Below are 16,281 nucleotides of genomic sequence, written 5' to 3'. Positions count from 1 at the left end.
ACTTCCGAAGTTCGGTTTAACGTACGGGTTGTGAGAAAAATCCAACTTCGCTAGCACCCAATTTTGGGTTTCAACTGGATTGAGTATATGTATGTTTGGAATCAGACGTCACAATTTTTTGGTTATTTAATTCACAGAAATAAATATTTGTACCTTTCGTACGAATGGTCATCGTCACATTCCAATGATATGGTTGAATCCCTTCTTATTAAAAGAGACCGAAGCCCCCGACGACCGAAAGTCGTCCTCCGATTCCGACTCTTCCTTCTAATCTTCAGCAGGAGCGGCAGCAGCACCAACGGCAGGAGCACAAGCATCGTCAGCTGGAGCGGCTCTACCAGCTGGTATCGACAAGAGCTTCTCGCGACCGGAGGCCATCAGTTCCTCCACCGACTTGCCCTTCAGCTCGTTGACCACCTTGGTGACGTGAGTTGAATCGGCCTCGATACCAACCGAGCTCGGGATCTTCTCGATGTCGGCACTCGATGGGCTGGCGTTGCCGCAGAGGACAGCCAGGAGGTATGCAGCCTTTATATTGTCGGATGCCTGATTATTGCTGCATTACTAGCAGCGAGGGAACATCATTCATGGCACCCAATGTCAGAACTGATAGAAGCAATTTCATTCCTATCAGCTTCTAATCTGTGAGGTGGATGAAACATCATTTGTAGCAAGCCCAGGATCACAACTGGGTGAACTTTTGATGGCAGGCAATTCCGGAACTGGTGACTTGGCTGAGGGTACTGTAGATGGTGGAAAGATTGATGGAAATGGAACAGTTGCGACTGACCGCACCGAGACCTGAAAAATATCAAAATAAATTCCTTATTAGGTATTTCATTAAATTGTAAAATTTCAACTAGGGTAAGACTGTAAGTTCAAATATTTTCACAATATTTGTTTAAAAATAATTGTTTAATAACTTTATAAAAATACGGGAACTTAAACTGTTTTTAAGAAATGATTTTAAAGGAGGTGGGCCAAAAATTGGGATCAGGGTGATTGTTGGGTGTTATACCCTGCCTATACAACTTACCAATCCGTTGACAAATCTGTGATCCGGATGTTATTGAAACAGCAGCATTGAATAGCAGCTTTTGGTTCAAAAAGCAATAACAGCCTACCTGGCTCACGTTTCATTTCTCCTCTGTCTTGAGCTGTGCGCCGTCTGTTCTTCTTGTCGGCCACTTCCGGGAACAACAAGACTAGGCCGCAATCAAATTGTATCCAACATCGAAAAGATCTTCACGTTATCCGGGAATGATTTTTTACGTCCGGTTGGACCTTCCAGACCGGACCGCGCGATTTCATCGGTCTTGGTTCCATTCGTCTTAGGTGCCGTAAATGTTTGCACCCGCACACCCTGTTTTTCTTATTCGTTAAAAGACCACTGGTTTACTGTTGGGCAATTGGGCCTGTCGTGTGGGAATCTGTAATATTCTTGGGACATCCGTGGAGCTCGGAATTGTAGAACTGCGACGGTTGCTGGCGGATTAATTGATTCCGTAGCTGGTAAAACTGCGACAGTTTCTGGTGGATTAATCGATTCCGTAGCTGGTAACTTTCGATAATGCCTAGGATCAGCGATTCGCAGAGCTGGGACAATACCCCACCGATGGTTCGGGAGCTAGTTTACCTTTTAGCCATCCGTCAATCGTCGCCTACAAGGTTGATGTCCGACAGCTGCTGATGCTGGTTTTGATTTTTCAGAAGTTCCAAACGAAAAGCTGTATATACAAAATCAATGGCATTAAAATATTGCAATTCTACTGAAATACAACAAATAATTACCTCATATCAAGAACTTCACTGGGAACTATTTATATATATTAATATTTGTCGACCGCACCTGCTTACACTGTATGGAGGATAAAAACATTAAACAAACTCGCCTCGATTCATTGATTTTTGAATCAGAAACAGGAGGTAAACAAAAATGGAAATGACAACTGTTGTCAAACTGACGGGATTTGAATTGAGGGGCTTCTCAATGGTCGAGTGATTGTAATAATTGTAATCCGTCACTCCCCAGGGGTATATAGTGGTGCCCGAAAAAATGGCCACCACTCCGTCTATGTATTCGTCAATGGTTGCACTATTTATATTTTTTCTTATTTTTTTAAAATAAAGGCGAACATTTATTAATTACCCTTTTTGAATCAATTTCAACTCAACAAAAATATATTTAAAAAAAAAGTTTTGATAAATTTTGCTTTGTCGTTAAAATTAGTATTATTATTATTATTATTATTATTATTATTATTATTATTATTTATTTATTACATCAACAGACTTGATATAGCCCCAATGATGGTTAAAAAAGTATATAAATATATTTCAATATCACATCACTATAGTTTTCACTTAAGTTTTCGCCAGGAGAAGTTAATTGCCAATAATTAGCACTAACTGCGTACGAACCAATCACCCAAAATGAGCGCTAAATTAGGGTATACTACCCAGAAACTAAGTACCAAAAACAGAAGTACCAAAAAAGATGTTGGGTAGAGTGCCATTGTACCGCGGATGAGAGGCGTTTCACCCTCCTGATTTTGATGCATACTTTAAGAAAACTTTGTTCAGAAAATCATTGAAAACAACATCAAGTCTATTTGTCTCATTGCTTAATTTCTACGCATAATTGTCTCGAGGTGATTAAATTCATCATTATGGCGGATTCTGTTATTTTATGTAGCAACACACATTGAAATTTCATCTTCCAATCTTAGCCTGTCCCACTGATTAAATGGGGGCAATTTGTACAATTCTTTTTCTAAGTGACATACACCCAGGTTTTTTTTTGCACTGTTTGGTTTTCGTCGTCTTAGACCTTCAGCGTCAATAAAACAATGATTGCACCCCACGAAAAAAAATCACAAAAAATCAAAGAAAATTCATGGGGTATTTTAAAAGCTGCAAAAGTTTAGGTTAACCGAGAAATTAACGAATTTCAACCGCGTAAAAAAAAACCTGGGTGTAATCATTTCAACCACGTGAATGGTTCACTTCCATAGATAAAGCATGTGGAGACACATATCAATCGCAGTAGTCATTCACGAAATCATGCACTGAACGGGGCTGATATGCGTAGAAACCACAAAACAAGTGCTCTATTTCACGGCATAACTGTCCCACCAAACTATTTTAACGATCATTGTCGCAAATTACATTTGTGGTTGAAAAATAAGAATGATTTCAATGAAATTGATTCTTCTGAATGGTTCTGTGATGTACACTGCAAATAATCCAATAATTTTTAATATGTGCGGCTACTTATAAAATAGTTAGAAAACGTGACTATTATTTTCCATGTGTATGTTATACATTTCAAAATCATGCATATACGTCTAATCAGTATGTTCAATTACTTTTATAAGCATAACAAACCAAAATTATGTGTGAGGTCTAATGGTTAAAAGCCATAACATCTCACACATATCGACACTGTTGTTTCATAAGGGCCAATGTCGCAAACGTAAACAATGCCTTTTCCTGCAAATTCCTCAACACCTAGGATCGCTCCCAGCTAACAACCACTTGGAACTGGTGGCGCTCCGCGCCTTCTATCGAATGGAAGTGGAAAATACCGCCAGAAGTCTCTAATCCTCCTGAAATCAGCAAAAGAAGTCAATGTTTACGTTTGCGACTTTCGCCCTTTTGAAACAACAATGTCGATATAATGGATTGTTTTTCGATAATGACATTGATAACGAAATTCAAGAAGCAAAGCGAAGAAAAAATAAAATGGCGCCGGAAAAAAGTTCGGTTTTGTGCTCCTAGCTAAATAAAGCGCTTTCATTTCTAAATTTCATCATACGTTAAACGTATAAAAATAAATATATTTAATATCTCATTCAATTAAATTCCAACATGTTTTTAGTTTAGTGTACTGCATTTTCGCCATAAAATAAACAATATTCATCCCAGGTAACCATAAGCATTAAAATAAGCCATAGCGATAAAAATCTGTTCCCCGATGGAGAATCTATAATAAATATTTGCCGGCGCAGGTACAATACCATTTTTTTCCATCGTCCGATTTCACATAATTATTGTTTATTTTATGTTATGGTTCCCATAGGTGCGGGAGTAGCTTGTTGCTGTATCCGAGGACAAACCAATCGGTTCCCACCAGCCGCTCTGAACTTCCCAAATGGAACTGCTGGAAGCATTCGGTCATCTTTGTTCCGGTGATTCCCCGTTCAAATCGTCCCGCCAATGAACAACCTACTGATTTTGATACAATCAATGAAAAGGACTCTGCAGTATTATGTGATATTTTGTAGCTGATGATTGGTTGATTGGCGAGCTTTGGGAGCAACACCGGGTTTGATTTCCGCCGCCTTCCATTAGAAGCATGAAACACAAGGTAAGTGTTACAAATGATTTTTAATCCAGATAAACATTTGACTCAAACACACCATAGATCAAAAGAAAAATAAAGGCACCGCTATGCCACACAGTAACAGTGTCCATCATGGAACACAAAATCACTAATTGTCGTATGTTTTCTTTTGCAGCTATTCACCGGTCAACAAATTATGTAAAGGTCGTGTAACGTAAAAGCTTGTCAAAACCGAGTCAATATTCTTATTGGTTGTTCGGCTACGGCACCGAAATCACCGGAGTTCTTTTCCATTTTTGAAAAGTACGATGTTGTTCATCAAAGATCAGAGATTTAGCGTAACGGAAACAGGTCACAGTTTATACAAATCGTAATGAGGGCTGCTGCTAAAAGCTGTGCGACTTTTGAGATTACTGTATAATAATTCATTATGTATTGAAAATATAAGTTGATTATAAATAAATAAAATTTATTTTTTGAATTACTGAATTCAAGAGATAATTCTTTATACCATTATACCATATTGATGAAAATAAATGAATTTTATGAATGAATACCATTCAAAAGTATTAACAGATTATATAGAATGCATGGCTTAACAATAATCGAATATATGTGTACCGCTAATACATTTGTTATATGGTATACACATAAACTTCATTATTATGAAGCAATTGCAAATATCTATATAGCCCACACATAAATCTGATATGAATTTTTTCGACAGTGTAATAATCTTATATTTCATTCAGGTTATACGTCAGCAATGAAAATTAGAGTTCAATTTCAAATGCCGTTTTCTCAATTGTCGTATTTTGAATTTGGTACAAGTAGAACGTAGAACGGCGGTGCAGGAGTGGATGGAAGGTAGGTAGTAGCAACTACCGCACAATCACATTGCTGAACACCGCCTGCAAGGTACACTCCCAATTTTTATGCCGCCGACTAACACCAATTACAAGAGAGTTCGTGGGGCAGTACCAGGCGGAACCGGTGTTGAACTCAATCTAGAATTAAAAAAGCACCTTAATAAAGAATAAAAAAAACAGAATTTATGGGTGAATTTATGGGTGCTCTACCACAGACCGTTCCGTTCCAGACCAAAAGTTCGTTTAAGAGTACGTTTTTCGCTTAAGCAACTCAGTGAAGCTGATTAAGCGAAAAACGTACTCTTAAAGGAACTTTTGGTTACTTGATACAATCGATCGGGACCAGCTATGGCAACTAATGCACGAAAACGGATTGACAGTGGTCTCTGTTACACTCATATAAAAAGCTGCATGTATCCGCAAGTAGGCTCCGCCAAAGCGACCGTGTGCCGCTAAAAGCGCACAAGCCCTAGTCCTGGTGTTAGGTGGGACGCTAAACAGACCTGCAGGTCATGACACGACGGCGCACGGACGAGACAGGAGGTTTGCGCAGGCCCAATAAGCCGCCTTTAAAAACAATCATAACGAACGACATAGAAGATAATACGACTCGATGTAATCGGCAACGACCTAGGCGACGAATAAAGGATCACGATTGGAAGCTTGGAACATGGAACTGCAAGTCGCTAGGCTTCGCAGGTTGCGACTAGGGATCCTATATTAAGAGATGTGCGAATACTTTTCCAGACGATTTAGCAACGCTGTTACTTTCGTAAACAAATGCTGCCAGCACTTGCCGCGGCGCAAAATGTTGGAGCTTGAACATGACTTTGCGTATGATGGCACCTTTCGATTTTGTTATCTAACGTCCAACAATGCATTATCACTAAAATAAAAGTGCAATACAAATGAACATAATACCATTCATTAACTTGACTACTTCTACTTGCCATTGTAAAACAAATTGTTTATTCGACAAAACTATTCGTCTTTTACATTGTAATCGCAATACCTCTCAATCCGCAACGATAACAATGTTCATTTGGCTCAGATTCTGACATCTCTCAATGCTCGATTGGCTCAAGATGGCCACTTTCGCATATCTCTAAATGTAGGACCCCTAGTTGCGACAGGATAATCTACACTCACAAAAAACTCCGCATTATATTCATGAGCTCACACATGGATTTTTACAATGGGGGTAGCGAAATGGTTTCCATATTTTCGACACATATATTACATGCGCCCGCATGAATTGCATAAGTGTTCACACAAAAGATATTTTAGTTAAAAGATAAAGATTGTCGCTTCGGTTCCCGTTTGTTCTGCTGTCCGAAACATGTTGGGTACCGAACTGTCAAATCGTATGTATTTTTTCTTAATTGACATTTAGCACCCTATATCCTCGGTAGCAAAAGATGTTCCGGACAGCGACAATCTTTATCTTGTGACTGAAATATCTTTGTTCACACATATTATCCATGTGGGTCATAGTATCCATGTTTGGATTTGTATGCAATTAAGTATGTGCGGACGCATGATATGCATATTTCAAAATACATGGATTTTTACCATAAAGTATGTGCCGATTTTCCTGAGCGTACGATGAATTACATCCCCGCAAATTCGACGTCGTAGCGCTGCAGGAAATCTGCTGGACAAGACGGAAAGTGTGGAAAAGCGGGCATCGAGCGGCCACCTTCTGCCAAAGCTGTGGCACCACCAGTGAGCTGAGAACCGTGCTGGGCAGGATGCACCAACGCGTAATTGGCAGCCAATCAACGCAAAGATGTGCAGGCTGAGGATAAAAGGCCGTTTCTTCAACTATAGCATTATCAACGTGCACTGCCCACACGAAGGGAGACTCGACGACGATAATGAAGTGTTCTATGCACAGCTGGAGCAGTTCGCCGTACGTTAGGTGTTGCAGAAATGCCGTGAATACAATGTGCCCACACATCATCTATTCATTAACTTCAACACCGCATATGATCCAAGTAACCGAAAGTACCTTTAAGAGTACGTTTTTCGCTTAAGCAGCTCAAAGAAGCTGATTAAGCGAAAAACGTACTCTTAAAGGAACTTTTGGTTACTTGATACAATCGATCGGGATTAGTTATGACAGCTAATGCACGAAAACGAATTTCCGGATAAACTGATATGGTTGACGATGGATCGGGTGATGTGCGTATTTAGAGTTTCGGGGGCATTCTCGAGTCCCTCCGAAACGCGCAGAGGGTTACGGCAAGGTGATGGTCTTTCATGTCTACTATCCAATATCGCTTTGGAGGGAGTAATACGAAGGGCAGGGATTGACACGAGTGGTACGATTTCCACGAAGTCCGTCCAGTTATTTGATTTCGCCGACGACATTGATATTATGGCACGTAACTTTGAGAGGATGGAGGAAGCCTGTCTATAACTTGTTTCATTCCCGTGCAATAGTTTTTTGTATCACCTAGACAATCGAAGGAATTATTATTATTCAAGTCTCCACTGACAACATTCATGTAGCCTCCGGGTTCATTGAGAAGTACTGTCAGATCATTAAAAAATAAGTTAGGTATCTCATTTGTTTTTACAGTTCGTGCCCAAGTAATTCACTACTATTCTATTACTTGCATCAAGCAAAGGCTGAGCAATGCTGAATGAATTTCGTGCCAAAATAGTAGTCCCAGGGCCATTTTCTCCAACGTTAACAATCGCACGATGGGTGGGAAAAAATGAAAAATTCGTGTAAGTTACTTCTTGCAAAAATAGTATGTCAATATCATGAACATTTATAAAATTTCTAAGCAAAATATTAGTGACAGTTGACATTGGGGATAACTCATAGTTTTATTAACGCTGAAGGTCTTAATCGACTAAAACCCATTCGTGTAAAAAAAAAGAACTGGGTGTAGTCTGTTGATACATAACTGTATTAGAATTCTCCGTTGTTCTGCCTCTTGTTCCGCGATTTGTGATCTCTCTTCGACGAGTTTTTACCATTAACTTTTATTGGCTCTTTCACCACCGACCATGCGTCTCCATCTCCCTCGACGATATTTGATTTCGCTCCGTCGCATCTCTGCACTACTTTTTGACCTTGAGTGTGCTCGAGAATAATTTCACTTGTGCTATCAAATAACGTCTGTTAAGAAAATTATTTTGAGCTTTTTAGTGGAATGTCTTCACTTGTCATAAGACGAGTTTGTACAATCCCATTTAATTCCACCACTTAATTGTACCACAGAGAACAGACGTTGAAGCTGCACTCGCTATGTTGTGATAATTTTTTACTGTTCATTTTGAAATAATTTTGGAATGTCGCCGTTATCCCGTGCAAAATCAGCGCTAGCATCAGCAAAAAATGCCGCTGTGCGCTAGTGTCGTTTTGCATACAAGAGTACACAAGCGCCATCGTGATGTGAAACAGAGTTTGTGAGTTGCTATGTCGACGTCGATGGCGTTGAGGTTCGGTTTGATTTTTTACACATGTTTTGCTCAAAATTTTGTTCGAGCCTCAATGTCTGTTCTGTTCTGTGATTGTACCTTGACAGATACGTATTTCGACCTTACTGTTGAGGTCGAAATACGTATCTGTCAAGGTACAATTAAGTGGTGGAATTAAATGGGATTGTACAAACTCGTCTTATGACAAGTGAAATAACGTCTGTTCAGTACCGAGTCTAACCACAAACTGGACAACTTATTATAATATAGCTCTCAAATGAAAATAACTCAGACAAATATTGTAAGTTATTTTTAGTGGAATGTATTCAACCGTGTTTAGTTATTTTTTTTATTATTTTAGACTAAGGCCGAAGTGGCCTGCGCGGTAGAGTCTTCTCCATTCGACTCGGTCCATGGCTACACGACGCCAACCACGCGGTCTACGGAGGGTTCGCAAGTCATCTTCCACCTGATCGATCCACCTTGCCCGCTACGCACCTCACCTTCTTGTGCCCGTCGTATCGTTGTCGAGAACCATTTTCACCGGGTTACTGTCCGACATTCTGGCTACGTGCACCGCAGTCGTCCGATTTTCGCGGTGTGAACGATGGATGGTTCTCCCAGCAGCTCATACAACTCGTGGTTCGTTCGCCTCCTTCACGTACCGTCCGCCATCTGCACCCGCAGATGGTACGCAGCACTTTCCTTTCGAAAACTCCAAGTGCGCGTTGGTCCTCCACGAGCATCGTCCAGGTCTCGTGTCCATAGAGGACTACCGGGACTCAGTCTGGATATTGCTTGAAAATTTCACGAATCGATAACACTCTACCGACGCTATGAAATTTATTACTTTCGGTAAATGTACACACACCTGCGGCAGTGGCCGATTTCATGCATTGCACCATTACGAACTTCGTGAAGAAGTCAGTAACTACCAGTAACCATACGTTTCCGTGTTTTGACCTTGGGTAAGGTCCCAGCAAATCCATAGATATAAGTTCCCAGGGACGGGAACAAACCTTCGGTTTACCGCAAATAGGAGTGACATCCTGTTGGGAATTTTAGATTCTTTACATACGTCACAAGCGTAGCAGAATCTTTTCACGTCCGTAGACATTCTCGGCCAATAAAATTTTTCTTTTGATTTTGATCTTGATGAATTGACCTAATCACCTCTTTTCTTTCAGCGGTTGGCACGACGTACTTCCAGCGAAAACTTACATCATCAAAAGGAGTGCTATTAGTCATGTTTTTGAAAATCTTCCCATCCCAAATACGAAAGTCCTTGTAAGCATCGGGATTACTTTCGATTTGGCGTTTTTACTGGGTAATATATGGATCAGGAAATTCACAGCCAATCGTGTTCAGGCTCCGCGAAAGTGCGTCAGCGGATACATTTTCTGAGCCCTTTTTATACTGGAGGACTACATCGTAGTTGGAGAGCTTCAGTGCCCACCGAGCTATCCTAGGGGACTTGGACTCGATTGACATCGTCCTCAGAAAGGTGAGGCTCATTGCGTCTGTCTGGACAATAAACTGGCTCACTTGTCATAAGACGAGTTTATACCATCCCATTGAATTCCACCACTTAATTGTATCTTGACAGATACGTATTTCGACCTCAACAGTAAGGCCGTCTTCAGTGTCTCGTACTTGACTCGACTTGAAGAAAATGATCGCAACTTACACTATTTATACTATGCGTAGGTATAATAATTTATCTAGGTACTTATCTAGTTACATTTCGTACGGTGCTTACTTCTACTCGCTTGTTGCGCTTAATGCTTAGGTATAAACTTGAAGAGCCAGGAGCTACCATTTCCTTGATCTTTATTCAACAACCGCGTTTGTACCTGTCGGTAGATTTCCAAGCTCTCAGCAACATCAAGTTTCCACGGAGAAGAGACATTTCTTAAAATTTTAATGTTTGATGTCGTAATTGAATGATTTTCCTGATATACATGTTCAGCTACCTTAGACCTAAACTCATAATTTAATCCCTTATCAGTTTCCCTCTTAGCCTTACTTACTTCTGCAATATGTTCTTTGAACCTTACATCTAACGATCTTTTTGTTTGACCTACATATACTTTATCACACTGTGAACAATTAATTTGATAAACCCCGGCCTTATTTAACATTTCTACTCTATCCTTTGTAGAGCCCAAAAGTGTCTTCAGTTGATTGCTTCTGCTGGAGAATACTAAATCGATGCCGAATTTCCTCACTCTGCACCTGTACCAGGACAGCTCCAATGGCCATATTGGAACTGTCCGTCTCAATAATGAAAGGCAGACCGAAGTCTGGATTGCCTAACACGGGACTCACGGGAGCTGTCACCAAAGCCGTTTTGAGTTTGTTCAACGCTTCATCGGCTTCTTGAGTCCAGGTAATTTTTTTTTCTATTCTTCTTTAATAAGTTTGTGATAGGTGTTGTTATTTCCGAATATTTCATAAAACCCGGCCAGTCCCAATAACCTCCGTATATCTTTTATGGTTTTGGGTACTGGATAATCTAAAACCGGTTGTATTTTACTGGCGTCGACCGAAAGCCCTTCCTCTGAAAGAACATAGCCCAAGTATCTTTTTTTTTCTGGCAGAATTTCGACTTCAGAAGATTAATCGTCAACCCGGCTTCTTGGAGTCTTTTTGCGACTTCTTCAATAAGACGCAAATGCTGTTCGAACGACACCGAGGTTATAATTATATCGTCGAGATAAACATAGACCCAAGGCTCAAGATCATGGCCTATAACTTTGGCCATCAAGCGAGCCATGGTGGCTGGCGCATTGGTGAGCCCAAACGGCATCACGGTAAATCTAAAGAGACCCTTATTCGTGCGAAACGCAGTTTTGTCTTTTGAGGCAGTTTCCAGTCCCACTTGGTAATAAGACTCCGATAAGTCTATTACCGAAAAGTACCGTGATTGCTGAATACGCTTCAAAATTCCGACCATGTTTGGGAAAGGGAACTCGTCTCGTTTTGTACATTGATTCAGCCTCCGGGAATCTAGACATATACGCCACTTTCCATTTGACTTTTTAATCGGTAGAAGTGGATTTAAAAAATCCACAGGCCCTAAACATTCTTCTACAACGCCCAGTTTCATCATCCTTTCCACTTCTTCATCGATGACCTTTTCCACAATCGGGGACCACCGATAGGATGGAAACTCTTGAGGTCTTGAGCCCGACAGTAGTTCAATCGAATGGGAGATCAAGTTTGTTCGACCAAGCGAACGTTGTAGGCAGTTGCTACCACCAAAAGCTCAACCCGTTGGTGGTCAGATAAATCATGTTCAGTATGAATGTCATTTGGTTGTTCAATTATGTAATCTGGTACCTCAATGGTTGGCATTTCGAGGCTGTCATCCGTTGTGGGTTGAACCGATGGGGCATTGTGACTCACAGGTTCTAGTGCAATTTCGTAGCTGACCTTTTCGTTAACCAAATCAAAATATCCTTTAATCATGTTCAAGCTTACATAGTTGTCATTAAGCTCTGGCTTATTAACAAGGAGAGAGACAGCGTGTAGAGTATTTTCATGCGGGATGAGTAACTTGAATCCAAATTTTTCTAAGAAATTTATCTTTCGAAAGCTCTGGTACGACTACAGTGGGAATAACATACGTAGTGGACGTACCCTAAGCATTTATACGCAGTGCCATCTGCGGTTGAAATTTTAAAATTAACTGGGTTGATTTTCAGACCTCATCAATCTATCAATGCTACTGAGCTTATCACGGAAACACTAGCTCCTGTATCAGCTAAGCCTTCTACTTCCTCGCTCATAATTTTTACTTTCAAGTGAGGGCATCGATTGAATGTAGTATTTATATGAAATGTTCGATTGAAGTAATTAAAGATGGGATTCGGATTCGGAGTTAGAAGTTTCGTTCCCAGAACCTCTATCCATTACTCGTTTTTTGATTCAGTCTCTTCTTTGATCTGTGGGTTTTGATGGTTAGGAGAACGGAACGCCGTGGTATCGACTTGCCCACACATATGACAAAAAATGGTCTTACGTTTGTCACACTCCCGCCACATATGCCCAGTGCGTCTGCAATTCCAACATACTATAGCGGCAGTGGACTTGATCTTTTGTGCTTCCTGTTTTTTTTTCGTTATTAGGCGTGTTGAACTGGTCTTTTGTCCCGCCAGTGCCCGCCCCCTGCTTTAGAATTTATTACGTTTTCTTCGATTTCCAGATGATTCAAGGGTCCGGATTTTACCGAAGATTTGGGGTGATACAAGCTCGATTCGAGCGCATCGAATTTAAAGCAAAGCTGTGCTGAATGCTCCAGAGAGTAAATAGGCTCGAGGGCTAGCCTACGTTTGTAAGACACTTTCATATTCTCGGTTATAATGTCATATTTCTCTGACTCAGGCATAGACTTAGTCATTCTCTTAGCCAAAGTTTCCATTTCTGTCAAGAATGCACTGAATTTCTCATTTGGCCTTTGCTTGCGATTTCGCATTTCCTCACGAAGCATTCGATCCCTATTAGGATTGTCGTAACGCATTTTCAAGTAGGACACTAATGTTTCCCACGTATCGAAGCGATCTTCATATGTGGTATACCACAAATATGCGCCTTCACGAAACAGCAAATGTGCATGCATGCGCAAGTCTTCCTTATCAATACCATAGGATCGACTCAACATTCCCACCTATCTCAAAAAATCTATTACAGGTACAGCATCTGATTCTCCCATAAACTTGGGCCATTTTTCAATTATATTACATTGTTGATGGGGCATTCGCCTTGCCATCATGGGGTATCCATTTGCATTCCCGGTATGGTAGGGTGCTCTAACATTCACCTCATTTCTAGGGATTGGATTAGGCATTACTACAGGGCTAAAATGCGAATTTAATGGAACTGATGGTTGAACTGGTCTTGGGGTAGAATTCCGGATGTCTGGGTCGACCAATCGTTGGTGGACTGATTTATTTGCAAAATGACTCCCTGATAGGTGAGATCTATCACGGGATTTCAACTGTAGAGGAGGTGTAAGTTGATTCACCCTTGGAGTGACTACTTCTGGGGAAAGGCAGTTTTGAATACGAACAGTGGACAGCTGTTTGCCTAAGTTAGCCATTTTTTCCTCATGATGATCAGCGCTAATACTATACGAATGTGGAAGCTGACTGATCGCTCGACTGACGCATGATTTAACTTCTTCTTCTTATTGGCATTACATCCCTAAACTGGGACAGAGCCGCCTCGCAGCTTAGTGTTCATTGAGCACTTCCACAGTTATTAACTGCGAGGTTTCTTAGCCAAGTTACCATTTTGCATTCGTATATCATGAGGCTAACACGATGATACCTAATGCCCATGGAAGTCGAGGCAATTTCCAATCCGAAAATTGCCTAGACCGGCACCGTGAATCGAACCCAGCCACCCTCAGCATGGTCTTGCTTTGTAGCCGCGCGTCTTTCCGCACGGCTAAGGAGGGTCCCGCATGATTTAACATAGTTCTCAGTTTGGGTGATATGTATGTAATTATTCAAATCTACCGATTGCAACTGTTCTGGGATATCGGTAAACTTTGGATGTCCGGTTTATTGGACGTCATCGGTCACAGTGTGATTCAAACGACGATTGTTCGTACCGGAAGATCGGTTAGAGAACATAGCGCTTCCTAAACCCAATTGGGTATAATTTTGTGCCAAATGTGTCCTGTGCCCTTCAGCTGTCACTGAAAAAGCACTAACCCTTGGTTGATCAAATATTTCTGGGGATCGATCGATAGGACCAGACGCGACAACGTTCAGATCCCTTGGATTAAAATCGATCAAATCAGAGCTTCCTTTAGATATGACCGGAGGAGCCAGTTCCTGTATATAGTCAGAATTTTGAACAATATTAGGAGCTGCCACTTGGGAAATTTGTTGAGACGCATTTTCTGGAGTCCTAGACGCGTGGACGGTTTCGTCAATTCTAGTTTCAAAGTTTACTTGTGTACGCGTTGATTGATTCCTTATTGCAGCATCAGTCAGGGAATGATATGTACTGGTGGTTGTCCCGGTTAGGCGATTAACGGGTACATAACCGGCCAAAAAGTTCAAATCTTCTTGGAAATATCGATTTGCCAAATTACTAATTAACTCCAATAATTCCAACTTGTTTTCGTGTTCCATTAAAGAAACAGAGACATATCGCCGAACTCGCTTATGGTAATGTACCAATCGCGATAAACATTCCGGAGCGGGTCCATCACGGAGCCTTTGTTCGATTTCCCGAAGACGATGAGGAATCAAATAAAAATCATTGCTAATCGTTTGAGAGCACACTTGCATCACATTGGCATAATATTCTTCATTTTCTCGCAACAGGTTACGTAAAGTCCTTTGACGAGTGTGGAGTTGTCCATCTGTCGGGTGACCCCTGAGTGACAACTCGTAATTTAACTCCTCTTCTTCCAACTCGTTAGCATTTATTCTATAGTATTTTAATTTTAGAATTGTTAATTGTGAAGTGTTAATTGAAACGACCTAACTTAAACTATTCAACAAAAAAAAAAACAAATGAAACTAAACCTACTACTAACTTTAGGAACCAAAAAAAATGCTGAAAACCTTTCTTGCTGGATGTGTATGAATGTAACTTTGTACGTTAATAATAAATGAATTAACCTTTAACGTATAAAAAAAAATAACCCAAAATCGAACTAATTATTTTTTTTCAACACAAAAGAAATCTATTTTTCGTGCCCCACATTGGGCGCCAAATGAAACGAAAGCTTTATGCTTTTAACAGCAGTAGTTTAAGCGCCACCATTTTTTAGGAGAGACTGCTGTTGCTTTTGCCTGCGCTCAAAACTCTCGACGGTGTACAACACGCGTCGAAGTCGGACGCCGCGGCTTAACATTGGGCGGCTACAAGACGGTAGACTAGCCCAAGAATACGCGCAGCAGCTGGAAGTGGCACTTCCAACGGAAGAGCAGCTAGGCGCAGCGTCTCTTGAAGATGGCTGGAGAGATATTCGATCCGCCATTGCACAGTGGGCCACGTCGTGAAATTAGGAGGAAAAAATTATTTTCACCATAATGATAATTTTTTAGGATCAAAGTGTCTTCAGCAAAGTCAAAGCTTATTATTTGAGCTTTATTTTAAAGTTTGTGGCAATAGGGTATGATAGGGGGGTCTCACTACATTTTGAAATAAAATTTTCAACATCTATATTTCTAATTTTGTACGAGGTTTTATAAAGTTCTCCTTATTTAATTTTGAGACACTTTGTTGAAGAAACCATTGTTGTGCGTCCTTTGTATCATTTGTTATGATAATTTTAAATAATAATGTTAGGGTGACCCCCAAAAATCAATATTTTGATTGTAACTTTTTAGTTTTAATTTTCATCGAAGTGACGTCTTCTACAAAGTTTTAGAGCATAAAAAAATGCATGCTTTGGTAACATAACCAAGTAAATTCATTGGTGGATTGCAGAGATATAAGGGTCTGTTCACAAATTACGTAACGCTTCTGGGGGGAGGGGGGAGGTCCAACTTGCGTTATACTTTGTTACACTAAAAGGTGGGGGAGGGGGTGGGTACTACCAAATGTTACGCATAACACGAATAAAAGTTTATTTGAATGTATTTTTTTAATCGCTGATTGAAGTAA

The 16,281-nt window shown here is 40.5% G+C and overlaps 2 long non-coding RNA genes across 2 annotated transcripts; one reads left to right on the top strand and one right to left on the bottom strand.

The window, feature by feature from the left end:
• Nucleotides 1–40: 40 nt before the first annotated feature.
• On the bottom strand, nucleotides 41–2,023 carry LOC134217473 (uncharacterized). The gene is made up of 3 exons (XR_009981053.1): nucleotides 1,792–2,023; nucleotides 1,037–1,727; nucleotides 41–801 (listed from the first exon to the last, which is right to left on the bottom strand). It is a non-coding gene; the product is annotated as an uncharacterized LOC134217473 (long non-coding RNA).
• A 1,214-nt stretch (nucleotides 2,024–3,237) lies between these two features.
• Nucleotides 3,238–4,832, top strand: LOC134217472 (uncharacterized). The gene is made up of 3 exons (XR_009981052.1): nucleotides 3,238–4,010; nucleotides 4,082–4,369; nucleotides 4,521–4,832. It is a non-coding gene; the product is annotated as an uncharacterized LOC134217472 (long non-coding RNA).
• Nucleotides 4,833–16,281: the final 11,449 nt, after the last annotated feature.

This window comes from Armigeres subalbatus, chromosome 2, assembly GCF_024139115.2.
Source record: "Armigeres subalbatus isolate Guangzhou_Male chromosome 2, GZ_Asu_2, whole genome shotgun sequence".
Classification (NCBI taxonomy): domain Eukaryota; kingdom Metazoa; phylum Arthropoda; class Insecta; order Diptera; family Culicidae; genus Armigeres; species Armigeres subalbatus.
The sequence above is the reverse complement of the archived record's forward strand: the minus strand, read 5'-3'. Positions and strand labels throughout refer to the sequence as shown.